The following is a 6,183-nucleotide window of genomic DNA, read 5'->3' on the forward strand; positions in this document are numbered from 1 at the left end:
GCAGGGAAGGTGTGCACGCCCGCAGCGAGCCCTGCGGGCGCCCCGCTGCGCCGCTCTTCCCGGCCGCGGGCGCCACCCTCCCCACCACGCGTCCCGGAGCGTCCCCACCCTCACACCTTCGTGCAGCCCGTCCTCTCGCCTGTCCGACCCCTGGCTGCTGCCTAGCACCCCATCGCCTAAGGCCTCAGCTTCCAGTGCCTCCTCCGGGCAGCCTGCGGGGACGCCTGGCCCTCCCCCGCCCAGGCCTCCCCCGCAGCATCCGGGGTTCTCGGGCTGTCCCAGGTGAAAGTTGTCAGCGACGAGCCCAGCGCTCAGTGCTCCTTTCTCCCCCCTCCAGGTGTGTGTGTGTGGGGGGGGGGGGTGCTCCCTGGATGGCTCTGCCTCGGCGATGGTGGTGAAGGCCCCTCTTCCGCCAGAGCTGTGTGTGTAGCAGGGGCTGCCTGCCTCTATTTCTCAGGGAGGGGCACCAGTGCAGTGGTTCTCAACCTTGGCTGCACATTAGAATCACCTGGGAATCGTTTTAAAATCCTGATTTCTGAGCCTCATCCTCCGGGAATTCAGTTTCTCTGTTACTAATGTTGTGGTCTCACCCCATAACAAAGAAACAGAATTTCCAGAGGATGAGGCCCAGAAGTCAGGATTTTAAAAAGATCCCCAGGTGATTCTAATGTGCAGCCAGGGTTGAGAACCACTGCAGTGGGAGAAAGCGGGTTGGGGGCAGCCACGGTCCCCGTCCTTCCGGGAGTGTGTGGACCGGGGCCTGCCGCCGGAGGTGTCTGCACAGCTGCGGCCACGTTCCCGTGACTTCGCAGCGCCCTCAGGTTGACGTCTCCACTAACTCCCTGGCCCATCTGTGCGGGCTTGGGGCTCTCTTCATACTCCCACCTCCATTTTAACGTCTTTAATTTGTGCGCATTTCTTTTTATTTGTGCATTGTGCTTGTAACGACGGTCCAGCTGCACACAGTTTTAACTTACACGTGAGGTTATCTGCTCTGTATCTCATTCGGTTTCTCCCAGCCTTACCTCTACACTCCCACCCCACACCCTCGATAAAGCTCTAGGGTGTGTCCTGCACGTGGGCAAGATTGCCGAGTGAATTACATGCGCCCAGTGAATGTGCACAGGGAGGTGGGGCTGGAAGTGGAGACGGAAGGGTCATCAGCATAAGGCTGGTGCTGAAGCCATAGCTGATGGCTGAGACGGCTCAGGAGGGAGTGTAAAGGCTGTGGAGCTGGGTGTCAGTTGCTAGAGGTGACTCAGCCCTTAGGGCTATGATGCCCACCACCCTCCCCATCAGGCACTCAGCTATGCCCTCCCTGTGGCCGCCTCCTTCCTGTTTCTAATTCCCTCCCCTCCCCTTCCCTCCCCTCCCCTCTCCTCTCCTCTCTCATAAATGGGAGCACTAGACCAGAGAACCCCACCAGCTTCAACATTCCTTGAGTGAGAAGACCCTGCCTGCTGATCAGGGAACTGGGCCAGGTTGAGCACTAGAGTTCATGAGGATCTCTCAGGCTGCCTGGGTTTGCATCCTGCTGGGCACCAGGGCAGGGAGTTGGCAAGGGATTGGGGGCTTAGAGCAGGGAGCCCAATGGGTGACGGGGTTTGGGGCCAGGAAGAGAGGAGACAATAAGGGAAAACATAGGAGACTAAAAAGAATCAAATAAGAGGTGCGTTTTCTCCAGAAAAGCCTCCCTGACCTGGGATGGGCTCGCCAGATGTTGCCCAGATGTTGCTGATGATGGAAAACATCTCCCTCTGGGATCCCAAATAAGTGCTTCCTGTTGGTGGGGAAATAAAGGGTCTGTTCCAAGTCAGGGAGGGTGGGGTCTGGAGCAGCATCCATCTATGACTATGGCAGAAACACACCCACACATCCTCAGGGAACTGCTGAATACTTAGGAGAGTCCAACAAGTTTCTCATACATTCAGCATCCATGGACCACCTGTTTTAGGTAAATAAAAAATGACTAGTTTTAAATATTTTTAAAAATTGATGAGTTCCCATCATAAAGACTAAAATTAAAAGGACAATTTTTTAAAAAAAATAGTAGCAAATGCAGCAAGATTGAAAATTCACCAGCTTTATTAAACATTGTTGGCAGGTCAGTGAATTGCTACAGTTTGGAAAATAATTTGGTAGTACCTACTAAGGTCAAACATAGGTAAACTCTATGATCTTATAATTTTTTTCCTTAATATATGCCCAAGAGAAAAAAAGGTTTTAATGTTCACCAAAAGCCACAAGAATGTTATGGCAGCTTTATTCCTAACAGCCTAAAACTGGAAACAACCTAAATATCCAACCTGTGTGTGGGAACAAATTATGATTTATCATACAATGGAATTTTAGCATTGAAAAAACACACACAAACAATTGCTTCATTCAATGACAGGGATGACTCTTTAAAACATTATACTGAGGAAAAGAAGCCAACCATAAAAGAGGAATAACTACGATTCCAGTTATTTGCATGAAGTTTAAAAATAGGCAGAACTAAAGCATAGCAACAGATAACATTACCTTAGGGAGTAGTGACTGGGAAGAGCCACCAGGCAATCTTCTAGATGCTGGAGATGTTTATTTTGATCTGGGCAGTGGTTGGACGGACAAGTATGTCCACATGTAAGAAGTCAAGTTCAACACTTCAGATTGATTCACTCCATGCAGGTTTTGCCTTGATAAGAGGAGGGAGAGGGCATGACAGTCGGTGCCCTTGTTTTCAGCCTTCCACCAGTAAGTCCACCTCCTTATCACTGAGGGATACCTGGGGCTCACAGGTCAGTTTCAACGGTGTAGGGTTCTCTCCATCTACATTAGTGGAGCGGGGAAGGATTTTATTCCACCATGATTCTTAGGTTGCCAGGAGCTACATGTTATTTTGCATCTAAGAGTTTTATAGTTTTAGCTCTTACATTTAGGTCTTTTAGTTAAGAATTAATTTTTGTATGTGGTATAAGGTCAGAGTCCAACTTCATTCTTTTGCAGGTAAATAGCCAGTTTTTCCAGCAACATTGATTGAAAAGATATTATTTTTCAAAATCAAATCAAAGCAGCCGAGTCCCCAGAACTTCAACCTCAGTCCGCAGGGACACTCTCCCACGTGCTGCCCCAACCCCACCACCTCCAAGGCTTAGCTCACACATGGGGATGCCTTTCTCTGTCGAGGAAGGCCTGGCTGATTTTTCATCCAAGTTGTCTGCTCATGGCTAATGCACCTGAGGACGAAAGGGGCCACACGCTGACCTGACAAGCTCAGGGAAGGCCTGCATGGCAGCCTAGCAGACTCAGAGACCTAAAATAACCACAAAGGATGGTCTGAAATTAAACTTCAACTAAAAGCAGTTATGGTGGGCAGTTATGTCCTAGGCCAGTATCTTCACTGACAAGATCAACTTTGATCCTTACTGAGCCCATTTGCCTTTTTGCCTCTAAGATAACATACCCTTGAAATGTCTGGGTAACTTGTAACTTCCCTTTTTCTGGAGCCCCTGGAGCACAACTAAATGTTCTGGGCGCCAGGACAGATACTACAAATTCCTTCATTGTCATGTTAATTGATCCTGCACCCACCTAAGTATGTGTCCATCATTTTACTTTTTATCCTATCACAGAGGTCCCCCCCCCCCCCCCCCCCCCCGCTTAGCTTAATCCCACCTCCTTAAATCTGTCACCAATGAATTTCATGTATAAATACAGATGTAACCCTGCCATTCTCCGGAGCACTATCTCAATTCATTGAGGTTCTGCTTCCTGGCATATGTCGACAGTTTGGCTCAAATAAACTCACAAAAATTCTTTACAGGTTTCAATGGTTTTTTTTACATTAACAACCTCTTATCCAAGCCTATGGATTTACCCAGAGTAGGTGGTGGCACCTCCGTTGTGGGAGGGAAGACAGGAGTCTTTCATGAGGCTGGGAGTAAGGACTAAGGTCCCATCTCCTTAGGATGCTCAAACACCCCTCTCTGGACAGCCCCACCCCTCCAGTCCTGGGGAGAGTCCTGTCCGTCTCCACCTTGCCTCTTCCTCCTTCTACTCAAAGGAACTTACTTCTCCAGGCTCCTGCTATGGATGTAGGAGTGAATGTTCCTACAAGGAACGTTCTTGTTTATCGATGAGAGAGAAACATCAGTCGGCTGCCTCCTGCATGCCCCCTACCAGGGATCGAGCCCACAACCTGGGTATGTGTCCCCACCAGGAATCGAATGGACAACCTCTTGGTGCATGGGTTGACACTCAACCACTGAGCCACACTGGCTGAGCTAAACTGGAAGGCTTTTGAGTGTAGATCTGTGGATTAAAAATCCGAGCTGTTGAATTCTGGGTCAAAGGATTTTGACAGATATTGCCAAATCATCCTCCCAAGAGTTGCACCAATTTCACTCAGCCAGTAGCATCTGAACATGCCTGTTTCCTAACACCCTCCCTGGCACTAGGTCTTATCAAACTTACTGATCTCTGCCAATCTGATAGGAGAAACAAAGAAGATATCTTACTGCTTCCATTGGCATATCTCTAATTATGAGTGAAGTTGAGACTTTTATAAGCCATTTGTATATCTCTCTCTCAACTGCTGGTTTATAGTCTTTGCTTATTTTGTATTGGGTTGTTTTAAGTCTTTGAGGAGTGAGGAAATAAGCCCTTCTGCCTGTCACACTTATTCCTGGTTGGTTTATTACCTTGGTTTCTAGTCTGTTGTATTACCATACAGAAGTTTTGAATGTTTATAGTACAGTCCATTGAGGGACCCTGGGTTTGTTGTGCAGCACTCCTATCAGAATATTATAAATAAATTTACCTATTATTTTCTCTAGCATTTTATTGTCTTTTAATATCTAAAACCTTTATCCATTTGGAATATTTTGATTTAAGGAATGGAATAGGGTTCCCACTTTACCCTTCCCCTCCAACATGATCAGTTCATTTTCCTATCTCCTTTCTCTTCTAATGTCAGTTACCTTAAACAGAAATGGACTTCTCATGTATATTGGGACCTGCTTCGGGTTCTCTATTCTGGTCCACTGGGTTATCTATTTATTTCATCTTTAAGTACCACATTGCTTTACAGATTATAATTTCATAGTGTGTTTTATCATCTGATAGGTCTAACCCAGCCGTGGGCAAACTACGGCCTGCGGGCCGGATTCGGCCCGTTTGAAATGAATAAAACTAAAAAAAAAAGACTGTACCCTTTTATGTAATGATGTTTACTTTGAATTTATATTAGTTCACACAAACACTCCATCCATGCTTTTGTTCCGGCCCTCCGGTCCAGTTTAAGAACCCATTGTGGCCCTCGAGTCAAAAAGTTTGCCCACCCCTGGAACCCATTGTGTTACTTTTCTTTTCCAGGGCTTTCCTGGCTCTTATTTATTTCCGCAGTTGAGTTTCATATCATTTTACGCGTTCCCCACCTTGCCGGGGTCCAACCCCAGCAGGTCCAGGGGTTCCCCAAAGGTGTGGACGGAGTCGGCGAAGAAGGAATGACACGGAGACAGCGTTCAGTTGATCAGCAGCCTAGCCAGGATCTCTAGCCAGGATCTCCAGCCAAGTTCTGGTCTGGATCTCCAGCGAAGTTCTGCTGTTTATTGTCTTGTTACATCCGTATTTATCCCAGTTGATTTTAATCCTGTCAATTTCTATTACAAAGGTTAGGGCGTTTCTTATCTCCATTCCAGGGAGTAAAGATTATGTAGCTTAAGCATGATTGTTTGTAGTGATTAACTACCCGCCTGGCACTTAGTTAAGGAGTTTCATCCCCTCCCTGACTTCAGGGAAAAATTCCTACCTGGGGAAACAACCTTTCTAGGAGAGGCATCCCCTCCCTGACTTCAGGGAAAAATTCCTACCTGGGGAAACAACCTTTCTTGGAGAGGTGACCTTGGTTAAAACACACAGCGCTAAGGGGAGCAAACATATTAAGAACAGTATGCTATATACGCCAGGTCCCTTGAAACATGCTGTGCAGATGTTTCTTTCCTGCAGCGACTGTGTCAAGCAGCAAGGATGGACCGGCTTCCGGCACCACCTGACAAACAAAAAAGTTCTATGAATATAGTTGACTCTTAAACAACATGGGTTTGAACTTCACACTTATATGGGGACTCTTTCAATAAATATACAGTCTGCCCTCTGTATCCTCAGTTTTGCATCCAAAGGTTCAACCATCCACTGACGGAA

The sequence above is a fragment of the Myotis myotis genome, unplaced genomic scaffold (assembly GCF_014108235.1).
Source record: "Myotis myotis isolate mMyoMyo1 unplaced genomic scaffold, mMyoMyo1.p scaffold_m19_p_13, whole genome shotgun sequence".
NCBI classification, from domain to species: domain Eukaryota; kingdom Metazoa; phylum Chordata; class Mammalia; order Chiroptera; family Vespertilionidae; genus Myotis; species Myotis myotis.